This window comes from Nicotiana tabacum, chromosome 15, assembly GCF_000715075.1.
Source record: "Nicotiana tabacum cultivar K326 chromosome 15, ASM71507v2, whole genome shotgun sequence".
Lineage (NCBI taxonomy): Eukaryota > Viridiplantae > Streptophyta > Magnoliopsida > Solanales > Solanaceae > Nicotiana > Nicotiana tabacum.
In genome coordinates this window covers 73,639,198-73,655,312 of record NC_134094.1, presented here as the reverse complement: position 1 = coordinate 73,655,312, position 16,115 = coordinate 73,639,198, and positions in this window count along the sequence as shown.

Below are 16,115 nucleotides of genomic sequence, written 5' to 3'. Positions count from 1 at the left end.
ATGATATTATTGACCCTTAGTGAGTGTCAAAGTCGACATCTCGTCACTACTTCTTCGAGATTAGGCTTGATACTTACTGGGTACACGTTGTTTACGTACTCATACTACGCTTGCTGCACTTTTTGTGCAGGACCTGAGACAGGTACTATCGAACGACCTATTGGAGCACACCCACGTTATCCAGAGGATTAGTGGTGAGCTGCCTTTCTGAGCCGTTCTGCAGCAACTAGTGCCTCTTCTTGTATTTGTATTCTGTCTATTTTATTTATGACAGTATTTAGAATTTTGTATAATATACGAGATACTCATACACTTGTGATACCAGGTCTTGGCACACACTAGTAGAATTTTTGGATTTAATTATTTTACTTGAGTTTTAATTTATCTTATTTCTCACATTGTGTTTATTTTTGCAAGTACTCCGAGTTTTATTACTTGGATAATTTTTAAAGAAATGAATATATGTTTAAATCATTAGTTGGCTTGCTTATCTGGGATGTTGGGCGGCATCACGACCTATAGATGAATTTGGGTCGTGACAGATCCATCCCGGAATATATACATCACTGACCATCAGTCACCCAGTACCGAGTAGGGAAAATCCAGCCCGTGGAGAAGATCCATCTCCAGGGATAAAATGCTTCGGACAAGATCCATGTCTAGAGAAGATCCATCCCTCAATAATATCAACCGCGCTCACTGGGGGTGTGTGCAGACTCCGGAGGGGCTCCTTCAGCCCAAGCGCTATCATAAATCAGTATAACTGTTGCGGCGTGCAGCCCGATCCCATAAATGTCACTCATAATCAGGCCCTCGGCCTCACACAGTCATCAATCTCTCCAGTCTCTCTCTCACGAGCTCACAATGTCATGATACTAGCCCGAAAACAATGATAGGGTGTATCAATAATTAATAGCAGAGACTGAGATATGATATGAAATGAATGAATATGACTGAGTACGGAATATCAATGAAATCAGTAAGACAACAGCAAGAAACGACCACTATGGGTCCCAACGGTATCGGCATAAAGCCTAAACATGATATCTAGCATGAGTGACAGCTCAATTACTTTATCACATGCTGAAAACACGGATATCAACAAGATAAAACCATTATACGGTGACATGGAGTCAACCAGGTCACAATTCTCATGGTGCATGCCCGCACGCCCGTCACTTGGCATGTGCGTCACCTCAATACCAATCACATAACACATAATTCGAGGTTTCGAACCCTCAGAACCAAGTTTGAAAGTGTTACTTACCTCAATCCAGGCTAAACTCTACTCCAAAATGCCTTTGTCCCTCAAATCGGTCTCCAAACGTCCCGAATCTAGCCACAAGCAGTACAATACAATCAATATAGGCCAAAGGAATCAATTCCACAAGAAAAATACGAAATTATAGCAAAAATCCGAAATCATCCCAAACCCGCCCCCCCGAGGCCACGTATCGAAATCCAACAAAAATCATAAAATCCGAAATCTCATTCACTCACGAGTCTAACCATACCAGATTCATCAAAATCCGACACCAATTGCTCATTCAAATCCTCAAAACCAACTCTCCAAATCCATAGCCACAAACCCCCAATTTACACCTAAACAAACACACCATCTAGGTGGGAAATCAGTGGGGGGACATAATTATTGAAGAAAAATGAACACAAGGAACTTACCTCAAGAATCCCCTTGAAAATCCTCTCAAAAACCTCCAAAATCCGAGCTCAAAATGATGAAATGAAGCCAAAATCGCGAAGTCTCGCATTTATAGACTCTGCCCAGGCCTTCCGCACCTGCGGCAACTTGGCCGCTTCTACAGTCTCGCAGGTGCGCCTCCATAGCCCGCTTATGCGCCAAAATCCGCACATGCGCCCTATTTTTCCGCACCAGCGCACTCGCTTCTGCGAGACAAACCTCCGCTTCTACGTAGTCAAGATTCAAGGCCAAATCCGCTTCTGCAGCCCTTCTGCCGCATCTGCGGTCGCGCAGATGCGGGCACACCATCGCACCTGTGACCTTCTGCTGCTTCACTCCCTTGGCCGTTTCTGCGGTCACGCACCTGCGATGAGACTTCCGCAAGTGCGATTACACCAGCTGAGTCCAAAGTTCAGCAGCCTTACAACTTTAAATCTTGACCCGTTAATCACCCGAAATCAACCTGAGGCCCTCGGGACCTCAATCAAACATACCAACAAGTCTTATATCCCAATACGAACTTAGTCAAATTCTCAAACCACCTCAAACAACATCAAAAACATGAATTACAAACATATTCAAGCCTAATGAACTTCGAAATATCCAAATTCTACAAACGATGCCGAAACCTATCAAATCACGTCCGATTGGCCTTAAATTTTGCACACAAGTCACAAATAACCCCACAAACCTACTACAATTTTCGGAATCGGAATCCGACCCCGATATCAAAAAGTCCACTACAGGTCAAACTTTCCAAAATTTCAACTTTCGCAATTTCAAGCCTAATTCTACTCCCAACCTCCAAATCACAATCTGGACACGCTCCTAAGTCCAGATTCACCCAACGGAGCTAACGGAACCATCAAAATTCCAATCCGAGGTCATTTACATATAAGTCGACATCCGATCGACTTTTCCAACTTAAGATTTCAATTAAGAGACTAAGTGTCTCAATTCACTCTGAATTCACTTCGGACCCGGACCAACTAACCCGACGACTATAAAGAACAAATGTAGCAGTAAATGGGGGAACGAGGCCACAACTCTTAAAATGATCGGCCGGGTCGTTACATCCTTCCCCTCTTAACAAACGTTCATCCTCTAACAGGTCTAGAAACATACCTAGAGTCTCAAATAGGTGTGGATATCTTCTCCGCATCTCCCGCTCGGTATCCCAAGTAGCCTCCTCCACGGGCTGACCTTTCCACTACACCTTCACTGAAGCTATGTCCTTTGACCTCAATTTTTGAACCTGCCTATCCAAAATGGACATCAGCTCCACATTATAAGTCAAATCACCATCCACCCGAACCGTGCTGAAATCCAAAACATGAGACGGATCACCGATATACTTCCAGAGCATAGAAATATGAAATACTGGATGCACACTCGACAAGCTAGGTGGTAAGGCAAGCTTGTAAGCCACCTCCCCAATCCTCTGAAGTACCTCAAAAGGCCCAATGAACCGAGGGCTCAACTTTCCCTTCTTCCCGAACCTCATAACACCCTTCATGGGTGAAACCTTCAACAGAACCTTCTCCCCCACCATGTAAGACACATCACGTACCTTCCTGTCGACATAGCTCTTCTGTCTGGACTGCACTGTGCGAAGCCGCTCCTGAATCAATTTAACCTTGTCCAAGGCATCCTGAACCAAGTCAGTGCCCAGTAGTCTAGCCTCCCCCGATTCAAACCAACCCACTAGAGATCTACACTGTCTCCCATACAAAGCTTCATACGGAGCCATCTGAATGCTCGATTGGTAGCTATTATTCTAGGCAAACTCCGCGAGTGGTAGAAACTGATCCCAAGAACCCCCAAAATCAATGACACAAGCGCGTAGCATGTCCTCCAATATCTGAATAGTGCGCTCGGACTGTCCGTCCGTCTGAGGGTGAAATGTTGTGCTCAACTCAACCTGGGTGCCCAACTCTCGCTATACTTCTCTCCAGAACAGTAATGTAAACTGCGTGCCTCGATCTGAAATGATGGACGCTGGCACACCGTGAAGGCAGATGATCTCTCGGATGTAAATCTCAGCCATCCGCTCCTAAGAATAGGTAGAACCAACTGGAATGAAGTGCGCGGACTTGGTCAGCCGATCCACAATCACCCAAATAGCATCGAACTTCCTCGAAGTCCGTGGGAGTCCAACTACAAAATCTATGGTAATCCGCTCCCACTTCCACTCTGTAATCTCTAACCTCTGAAGCAATCCACACGGTCTTTGATGCTCATACTTCACCTGCTGACAGTTAAGGCACCGAGCTACAAACCCCACTACATCCTTCTTCATTCTCCTCCACTAATAGTGTTGCCTCAAGTCCTAATACATCTTTGCGGCACCCGGATGAATGGAATACCGCGAACTGTGGGCCTCCTCAAAAATCAACTCGTGTAACCCATCCACATTGGGCACACAAATGAGACCTTGCATCCTCAATACCCCATCATCCCCAATAGTCACATCTCTGGCATCACTGTGCTGAACCGTGTCCTTAAGGACAAGCAATTGGGAATCATCATACTGGCACTCTCTGATGTGATCATATAAGGATGACTAAGAAACCACACAAGCTAGAACCTGATTGGGCTCCGAAATATCCAATCTCACGAACTAGTTGGCCAAAGCCTGAACATCAACTGCAAGAGGTCTCTCACCAACGGGAATGAATGCAAGACTACTCATACTCACTGCCTTTCTACTCAAGGCATCGACCACCAAATTGGCCTTCCCGGGATGATACAGAATGGTGATATCATAGTCTTTTAGCAGCTCCAACCATCTCCGCTGCCTCAAATTTAGATTTTTTTGTTTGAACAAGTGCTGGAGACTCCGATAATCCGTAAACACCTCACAAGACACATCGTAGAGATAATGCCTCCAAATTTTCAATGTATAAACGATGGAAGCTAACTCCAAATCATGAACATGGTAGTTCTTCTCATGAGGCTTCAAGTGGCGCGAAGCATATGCAATCGCTCTACCCTCCTGCATCAACACACACCCATTGTCGATCCGAGAAGCATCATAATACACTGTATAAGAGCTTAAAGCTGATGGCAAAACTAGAATTGGAGTTGTGGTCAAGGCAGTCTTGAGCTTCTGAATACTCTCCTCACACTCATCCGACCACCTGAAAGAAGCACCTTTTTGGGTCAGTTTAGTCAAGGGCGATGGAATAGACGAGAAACCCTCCACAAAGTGACGATAATAACCAGCCAAGCCGAGCAAGCTCCGAATCTCCGTAGCTGAGGATGGTCTGGGCCAACTCTGAAACGCCTCTATATTCTTCGGATCCATTTGAATACCCTCACTGGACACCACGTGCCCCAAGAATGCCACTGAACTGAGCCAAAACTCACACTTGGAGAGCTTGGCATAAAGCTTCTCCTCCCTTAACCGTTGCAACACAATCCTCAAATGTTGGGCATGCTCCTCCTGGCTACGAGAGTACACCAGGATGTCATTAATGAACACTATAACAAACGAGTCAAGATAAGGCTGAAACACATTGTTCATCAGATGCATAAACGTTGTTGGGGCGTTGGTCAGCCCAAAAGACATCACAAGAAACTCATAATGACCATAACGGGTCCTGGATGTTGTCTTAAGAATATCCGAGTCCCGAATCTTCAACTGGTGATACCCAGACCTCAAATCAATCTTGGAGAACACCCTCGCTCCCTGAAGCTAGTCAAACAGATCATCAATACGCGGTAAAGGATACTTGTTCTTGATTGTAACTTTGTTCAACTGCCTATAATCAATGCACATTCTCATAGTACCATACTTCTTCTTCGCAAACAATACTGGTGCACCCCAAGGTGACACACTAGGCCTAATAAACCCCTTATCAAGGAGTTCCTGAAACTTCTCCTTCAATTACTTTAACTCAGCTGGTGCCATGCGATATGGTGGAATAGAAATGGGCTGAGTGCCCGGTGCCAAGTCAATATCAAAGTCAACATCCCTGTCGGGCGGCATGCTCGGCAAGTCTGCAGGAAACAAATCCAAAAATTCCCGCACCACCGAAACCGAATCAATAGTAGGAGCATCAGCACTAACATCCCTCACAAAGCCTTAATAAGAAAAACAACCCTTCCCAACCATCCGTTGGGCCTTCAAATACGAAATCACCCTACTAGGAACATAGTTTAGAGAACCTCTCCGCTCAATCCTCGACAATCCCGGCATAGCCAACATCACAGTCTTAGCGTGACAATCTAGAACAGCATGACATGGAGACAACCAATCCATACCCAAGATCACGTCAAAATCAAACATGCTAAGCAATAAGAGATCAACTCTAGTATCCAGACTCCCAATGGTCACTACACACAACCGATATACACGATCCACAATGATAGTATCACCCACTGGCGTAGAGACATGAACATATGAAACTAAGAACTCACGGGGCATATCCAAATGATGAGCAAAATATGATGATACATATGAATAAGTGGAACCAGGGTCAAATAATACAGAGGTCTCCCTGTGGCAAACTGAGACAATACTTGTGATCACTGCGTCTGAAGAAACATCATCTGGTCTGGCAGGAATAACATAGAATCGGTCCAGACCGCCACCTAATTGGCCTCCCCCTCTAGGGCGACCCCTAACTGATTGAGCTCTACCCCGAGCTGGCTGAGCAGGTGGTGAAGTAACGGGAGCTAAAGTCGTAGGAAAACTCCTCTATTGAGTTGTACCTCCCGTAAGGCAGGGACAATACCTCTTGATGTGACCCATATCTCCACACTCGAAACAACCCCTCCCTGCGAATGGCGGTGGGAACCGGAGGGAGCCCCGAGCACCATAATACCCGCTAGAAGAACCCGGTACCGATGAGCCCTAAACTGAAGGTGCATGGGATGAACTCTGAGCTGGTAGGGCACTAAGAGATGACTACCCAGATGATAACTATATGAACCATGGCTAGATGATGCACCACATTGAACTGGACGACCCGTCTGAACGTGCCTATAAGGACGACCCCTACCGTGGTAAAACTGACCCCCTGAAGGAACACCGCTGAAATCACCTGGTCCACGAGGCCTCTTGGCCTCCCTCTCTCCACGTTCCTAGCTACGGGCCATCTCTATCTGCGGAGCGATGTCGACTACCTCATCAAAAGTAGCACCAGATACCCTCTCTCTAGTCATAAGCAACCGTAACTGGATATGTGAGGCCATCAATGAACCTCTTAATCCTCTCCTTATCGGTGGGAAATCACGTCAAAATCAACCATGCTAAGCAATAAGAGATCAACTCTAATATCCAGACCCTTAATGGTCACTACACATGACCGATATACACGGTCCACAATGATAGTATCGCCTACCGGCATAGATACATGAACAGATAAAACTAAGGACTCATGGGGCATATCCAAATAATGAGCAAAATATGATGATATATATGAATAAGTGGAACCAGGGTCAAATAATACAGAGGTCTCCCTGTGGCAAACTGAGACATTACTTGTGATCACTGCGTCTGAAGTAACAGCATCTGGTCTGGCAAGAATAGCATAGATTCGGTCCAGACCGCCACCTGATCGGCCTCCCCCTCTAGGGCGATCCCTAACTGACTGAGCTCTACCCCGAGCTGCCTGAGCGGGTGGTGAAGTAACGGGAGCTGAAGTCGTAGGAAAACTCCTCTGTTGAGTTGTACCTCCCATAAGGCGGGGACAATACCTCTTGATGTGACCTATATCTCCATACTCAAAACAACCCCTCCCTGCGAATGGCGGTGGGGACCGGAGGGAGCCCCGAGCACCATAATACCCGCTAGAAGAACCCGATGCCGATGAGCCCTGAAATGAAAGTGCATGGGATGAACTCTGAGCTGGTAGGGCACTAAGAGATGACTGGCCCTGATGATAACTATGTGAACCCTGGCTAGATGATGCACCATGGTGAACTGGATGACTCGTCTGAACGTGCCTGTAAGGACGACCCCTGCCGCAGTAAAACTGACCCCCTGAAGGAACACCACTGAAATCACCTGGTCCACGAGGCCTCTTGGCCTCCTTCTCTACATGTTCCTGGCTACGGGCCATCTCTATCTGCGGAGCGATGTCGACTACCTCATCAAAAGTAGCACTAGATACCCTCTCTCTGGTCATAAGCAATCGCAACTGGATATGCGAGGCCATCAATGAACCTCCTAATCCTCTCCCTATCGGTGGGAACCAACCAAACTGCGTGACGAGCCAACTCAGAAAACCTCATCTCGTACTGCATCACAGACATGCCATCCTGAAAAAGCTGCTCAAACTGTCTACGCAGCTCCTCTCTGCGAGACTATGGCACGAACTTCTCCAAGAAGAGAACGGAGAACTTCGGCCATGTAAGTGGTGCTTCACCGACTGGCCTGCGCCTCTCATAAGCCTCCCACCATCTGAAGGCGGCCCCAAAAAACTAAAAACTAGTGAACGAGACCCCACTGGTCTCCAAAATACCCGTTGTCTGAAGCATCCGCTCGAACCTATCCAGAAAGCCTTAAGCATCCTCTGACTCAGCACCACTAAATGATGGAGGTCGAAGCCTCCCAAACCTCTCAAGCCTCCTCTGCTCATCATCTTCCATAACAGGGACTATCGGGACCTGAGCAGCTGTAGCCTGCTGGGCTGGTAATGCCCCCAGTATCTGAAGTCCCTACACTACCTGATCTGGAGTACGAGCAACAGGGGTATCAGTACCTCCCCCGTCCTGAGAAGTGGCAGGTGCGGCATGAGCTGAAACCATCTGAGCAAGGCCAGTGCAAACTGTCAATATCTGAGCCAAAGCCTCCAGAAGGCCTGGAATCAAAATGGGCATAGTTGGTGCCTGAGCTGGTCCCACAGGCTCGTCCACAACTGGAATCTGCTCCTGAACTGGGGCAACCGGTGTATCTGCAGGTGCTGCCCTAGCTGATGTGCGAGCTGCACCTCTTCCCCTTCCGCGACCTCTACCGCGACCTTGGCCTCTCGCGACCCTAGCTAGTGGTACTGGTAGTTGTCCATCATGCTTAGTAGTACGTGTCCTCACCATCTGTGAGAAAATAGAATAACAAAAATTTAGTTTCCGGAATCAACAAATTCGCACGACAGAGTATAAGAAAGTGAAATTTTTCCTAAGGGTTCGGCAGCCTCTCGAAGATAAGTGCAAACGTCTCCGTACCAATCCGCAAGACTCTACTAAACCTGCTCATGACTCGTGAGACTTATGTAACCTAGGCTCTGATACCAACTTGTCACGACCCCAAAACCAACCGTCGTGATGACGCCTATCATAGAACTAGGCAAGCCAACTACTCAGCTATGATCACCTAGTAAAAACTTTAAAAATAAAACAGAAGCAGTAAATATTTAAGAAACCATTTAAAAACCAAAATAAAACCACAACGCAATACAAATCCCTCCCAAAAATCGGGGTGTCATCGAGTACATGAGCATCTATGTCAGAATACAGTCTACTACAATGTCTAAGGAGTAAAAACTGAAGTACAGATAAAGATAATGAGGGAGAGTCAAGGCCTGCGAACGCCATGCAGCTACCTCGATAGTCTCCGAGATCCTGTCTCCCCAATCAGCAGCCGCCGAAACTGGAAGTACCTGGATCTGCACACGAGGTGCAGGGTGTAGCGTGAGTACAACCAGCTCAGTAAGCAACAAGCCCAAACTGTGGGCTGAAAGTAGTGACGAACTCAACCAGCACAATTCAATACAGAAAATAATAGTCATAAATGTAGACATGCTTTTAAGTTTGATAGATATCTTAAAATAGTAAAATGGATCAATCTGAATGATATGAAAAATATAACTCCTCTACTTCTACTATGCCAATGCGCATGCTGTATGTGATGTACCATGCTGACAGCCTCATGTGCTAACACTCTCAAATGCCCAATCACTCGGTACTGTATATGGCCAAAAATGCCCCAGGTAAGATCCATCCCGGAATATATACATCACTGACCATCAGTCACCCAGTACCGAGTAGGGCAAATCCAGCCCGTGGAGAAGATCCATCTCCAGGTATCAAATGCTTCGGACAAGATCTATGTCCAGGGAAGATCCATCCCTCAATAATAACAATCGCGCTCACTGGGGGTGTGTGCAGACTCCGGAGGGGATCCTTCAGCCCAAGCGCTATCATAAATCAGTATAACCGTTGCGGCGTGCAGCCCGATCCCATAAATGTCACTCATAACCAGGCCCTCAGCCTCACTCAGTCATCAATCTCTCCAGTCTCTCTCTCACGGGCTCACAATGTCATGATACTAGCCCGAAAACAATGATATGATGTATCAATAATTAATAATAGAGACTAAGATATGGTATGAAATGAATGAATATGATTGAGTACGAAATATCAATGAAATCAGTAAGACAACAGTAAGAAACGACCATTATAGGTCCCAACAGTATCGGCATAAAGCCTAAACATGATATCGAGCATGAGTGACAGCACAATTACTTTATCACATGATGAAAACATGGATATCAACAATGTCGTGGAATCGACCAGGGCACAATTCTCATGGTGCACGCCCGCACGCCCGTCACTTGGCATGTGCGCCACCTCAATACCAATCACATAACACATAATTCGGGGTTTCGAACCCTCAGAACCAAGTTTGAAAGTGTTACTTACCTCAATCCAGGCTAAACTCTACTACAAAATGCCTTTGTCCCTCAAATCGGTCTCCAAACGTCCCGAATCTAGCCACAAGCAGTACAATACAATCAATATAGGCCAAAGGAATCAATTCCACAAGAAAAATACGAAATTATAGCCAAAATCCGAAATTGTCCCAAACCCGACCCCCCAAGCCCACGTCTTGAAATCCAACAAAAATCACAAAATCTGAAAGCCCATCTACTCATGAGTCTAACCATACGAAATTCATCAAAATCTGACACCAATTGCTCATTCAAATCCTCAAAACCAACACTCCAAATCCCTAGCCTAAAACCCCAAATTTACACCTCAAAAAACACACCATCTAGGTGGGAAATCAGTGGGGGGACATAATTATTGAAGAAAAATGAACACAAGGAACTTACCTCAAGAATCCCCTTGAAAATCCTCTCAAAAACCTCCAAAATCCGAGCTCAAAATGATGAAATGAAGCCAAAATCGCGAAGTCTCACATTTATAGACTCTGCCCAGGCCTTCCGCACCTGCGGCAACTTGGCCGCTTTTACAGTCTCGCAGGCGCTCCTCCATAGCCCGCTTATGCGCCAAACTCCGCACATGCGCCCCAGTTTTCCGCACCAGCGCACTCGCTTCTGCGAGACAAACCTCCGCTTCTGCGGAGTCAAGATTCAAGGCCAAATCCGCTTCTGCGACCCTACTGCCGCATCTGCGGTCGCGCAGATGCGGGCACACCATCGCAACTGTGACCTTCTGCTGCTTCACTCCCTTGGCCGCTTCTGCAGCTTACCTCCCACTTCTGCGGGCATGCACCTGCGATGAGACTTCCGCAGGTGCGATTACACTAGCTGACTCCAAACTTCAGCAGCCTTACAACTTCAAATCTTGACCCGTTAATCACCCGAAATCAACCCAAGGCCCCCGGGACCTCAACCAAACATACCAACAAGTCTTATATCCTAATACGAACTTAGTCGAATCCTCAAACCACCTCAAACAACATCAAAAACACGAGTTACACACGAATTCAAGCCTAATGAACTTCAAAATTTCCAGATTTTACAAACGATGCCGAAACCTATCAAATCATGTTCGATTGGCCTCAAATTTTGCTCACAAGTCACAAATGACCCCACGAACCTACTACAACTTCTGGAATTGGAATCCGACCCCGATATCAAAAAGTCCACTACCGGTCAAACTTTCCAAAATTCCAACTTTCGCTATTTCAAGCCTAATTCTACTCCCGACCTCCAAATCACAATCTGGACACGCTTCTACGTCCAGAATCACCCAACGGAGCTAAGGAACCATCAAAATTCTAATCCGAGGTCGTTTACACATAAGTCGACATCCGGTCGACTTTTCCAACTTGAGATTTTAATTAAGAGACTAAGTGTCTCAATTCACTCTGAATTTACTTTGGACCCTGAACAACTAACCTGATAAGTCATATAACAGCTATAAAGCACAAATGTAGCAGTAAATGGAGGAACGGGGCCACAACTCTCGAAACGACCGACCGGGTCATTACATGCAGCCTCCCCTGTAACAGTTAATGAAATCATGTGGATCCTCTGACTGCTCACCGCCTAAGGCAGGAGGATAAAGCCTAGTAAATCTGTCCAGTCGCTTCTACTCCTCAACGATCACGGCCGGTCTGGTCTTTGCTATAGCCACTGCAACCGGCTGAACCATGACCGTAGATAATGCACCTGGGGTCTGATAAATAGCAGCAGTGTGCCCCGGCACATGAATGATAGGGGTATATGCTCCCCCTCCCATATGAGATGTGGTCGGGTTCACTATAAATAGTCTGGCCTGAGTCATAAAGTCCATAAACCGCAACATATGTCCCATTACCTCTTGAAAGCCTAGTGCGGTCATAAAATCTGTTGGGGCCTGCTTGCCTACAAGTACCTCATCCTGCTCCTCAATAACAGTATCCTCTACCGGATCCACTAGTGGTACCACTGGGGAAACTCTAGGACTCCCTCGTCCTCAAATAGGAGCTTTGGCCCTCCCTCGGATTCTACCTCTACCTTTGACGACCGGGGGAGCAGCCTCTTTACTGTCGGGTAATGCCGTCGTGCGCGTTCTCTACATATGTGAGAGAATAAGAGAAAGCTACTTAAAGCAACATTGACTGCATGATAGGATACGAAGAAAGAGAAGTTTTCTATACCCTATAGCCTCTCGAAGATAAGTACGAATGTCTCTGCACCAATCAGAAAGACTCTACTAGGTCTGCTCATTACTTGGGTAAACTATATGAACCTAGAGCTCTAATACCAATCTCTCAAAACCCAATTCCTACCATAAGTCGTGATGACTCCCAACGCTGTCGTTAGGTATGCCAATGGTAAATCACCAACACAGTCATCCATTCATAACACTTTTACAATCAAGAATTTTATTAATTAAGCGGAATTTAGTTTAGAAACCATGGTAAGATACATTCATTTCTACTAAGTCACGAAGTATGAACAAAACATAATGCATTATGAAATAAGTATTAGGTACAACCATAAACATCTACTAAAAATCTCCAAAACCCGGTGTCACAAGTGCATGAGCATCTAGTAGAATATACAAATCATTATAACTATCGTCTAGAATAAAAATAGAGAGAATAAAATAAACATAGGGGGGGAGGAAACTCCAGGTATTGTGGGTCGAAGCATGAAAAGCATCTCACCACTAAGTCTCCAGCAAATGCGGCTACGCGCCCGACAGACCACATGAAGTACTTGTCTCCGTACCTACTCAATTAGTGCAAAAGTGTAGTATGAGTACGTAAATCAACATGTACCCAGTAAATATATATTCTAACCTCGAATAAGTAGTGACGAGGGGTTGACATCAACACTTACTAGTGGTCCAACAACAATGTAAATAAAGTAGGCAGGTATAAAACACATCAAGTAGCAACGAAACAGATAGATATAAATAATATGATTCTCAAGTAAGAAGAATTGCGAAATCATCAAATACCATAAACTACCACCAAGGAAACAAGGACAACCAATATCAAATACGATGTCAAACCACAAGTCAGGAAACCCATATGTACGTTGACTCACTATTGAATATCACGCACGAGTCTGCCGAGGCGAACGACCCGATCCCATAAGAATAGTATTGCACAATACCGTCGAGGTTAATGGCCCGATCCCATAATGCTATTTCATAACACTACCGAGGTGAACGGCCCGATCCCATAATGATATTTCATAATACTGCAGAGGCAAACGGTTCGATCCCGTAAGAATATTTCACAACACTGCCGAGGCGAACGGCCCCATCCCATAAAAATAGAGAAACTTTCTCCCCCGCGAAGATACGTGCGAGTCGAGAAGACACAGAACTACCGATCACATAAACACAACATGAGGATAGGAATGTAAGAGAAAAATATAATTGTTACAGATCATAACATATCCCACAAAATTCAAAGTAAAGAGGCTCGGTCAATACATAAATTCCAGTCTCAATCTCAATTATAAATTCAAGAAATCAAACAACAAGTTCAATTCAAGTAGTACAGTTAAGGCATGGTGTAGGTCAAAAATGTACCCGGACACAAACATAAATCTAGCTATGCACGAACTCTCATCACCTCGTACGAACGTGGCACTCATAACACATAGCACACAACAATTAAATATCTACGGTATAATTCCCTCTTCAAGATTAGGCAAGAGACGTACCTCGCTTCCAAGCCCACTACTCGGCTCCCACACCTCACCGGTCACCTCAAATCAATGCTGAGCAACCCGAAACTAGTCAAAGGACATACAAACCAATCAATATATTCTCAAAAGCTCATAATTTAACTATTATAGTCAATTTCCAACCCTACTCGGAAAGTCAACAAAAGTCAACACGGGCCCACGGGCCCAGATTCCAAAAATATTTGAAGAAAAATGTTACCCATGGCATTACGAACTCAAATATATATAATATACCCAATTGCATAACCAATTTCGTGGTCAAATCTCATTTTTACCAAATTCATGGTTTTCAATAAAACCCCAAAATTCTACAAATTCCCAAGTTAAAATCCACACCTAATCTATGTATTTAACTCACAATAGGTAGAAATAACTTACCTAGATGCATTTGATAAAAATCCCCCTTTAAAAAGCTCCTAGATCGCCCAAGACAAGAGAAAAAAATGGGTGAAGTGAGCCTAAGAGTCGTATTAAAAATCATATTCTGCCCAGGGGTTCTTCATCGCGATCGCGAAAGAAGCCCTGTGATCGCGATGGCCAAACTGCCCTTGCCTTAAGTTCCTTCATCGCATTCGTGATGCCCATGCCGCGTTCGTAATGCACACTGCCCACAACCCTATGCGTTCGCATTAACCCAGCCACGTTTGCAAAGGCCTAACACCTGCCAGCCCATCCGACCTATTCCTTCTTCACGTTCGCGATGGGACCTCCGTGTTTTCAAAGAGGAGCCAGGTCCTCCATAGAGTTTGAGGGGCCTCCTTCGCATTTGCAAAGAGAAAAACACTGCCTCTCCAAAATTCCTTCTTCGCGCTCGCGGAACACCCTTCACTATCGCGAAGCTCACCAGAAATAACAAAATCTGCCAACTTATACATTGCTCCGGGTGGTCCGAAACTCACCCGAGCCACCCGGGACCCCTTCCAATTATACCAATAAGTCAATAAATATAATCTAAACCTACTCGAAGTCTCAGAACACATAAAATAACATTGAAACCAAGAATCACACCTCAAAACCAAATTAATCAACTTTTAAACTTCAAACTTCTTCCAACCAACTCCGAATGTGACGAATCATAGTTAGACAACTCAAAATGACACCAAATTTCACACACAAGTCTGATATGAAAAACTAACCTACTCCCAGGCTCGGAATGACAAACAAGATACGATAACCCCAAAGTCTACTTCAAGTCAAACCTAGAAAACTCTAAAAAATTTAAATGCCAACTTCCGACAATAAGCGATGAACCGCTTCTGGTCTACCTGAAACTCAATCTGAACATACGCCCAAGTTCAAAATTACTATATGAACCTATTGGAACCTTCAAATCCCGATTCCAAGTTCGTTCAGTCAAAGTGGTGACTCAAGTCAAACTTGGCCACCTTAGGCCACTAGTATGGAACTAAGTATTCTGAATTCAACCCGAACCTTTCCAAAACCAAACCAAGCATCCCCTTAAGTCATAAATAGGAAAAATAATTGGGAAGTCTTAAATAGAGAAACGAGGATCTAAAAAGCAAAACGACAGATCGCATCGTTACAGCCAACTAGTCGAAACAACACTTTCAGATTGAGTCTTGAGGTGTATGAGTATAGGAAGAATAACCATCTATGTTATATAAGTTGAGAGAAATACACCCCTGGTCATTAGTGCAAATCAATGCAGTTGAACTACATGGTTGGAGAAATTGAGGAGATCACAGATGAGGACAATACTCCACTTGAAATCATCATTGAAGATGAGATTCAACAAGATATGCAAGAAGAAATTTGCTTGCGTGCACTCCCAGGCAGTAGCAAAGGAGTGCACTCCATATTGGTCAGAGGTATAGCAATAAACAGAAGCCTCAGGGGTCGTTTGGTAAGCGGACTAAGTTATCCCGATATTATAATCTCTGGACTATTTTATCCCACCTGGGAGGTGAGATAAAATAATCCTAAGTTTCATGGGATAATGGGGGATAAGGTGGGATATCCAGTATTAAGTCTGGGATTAAATTTATACCATGTTTGGTTGATGGTATAAATTT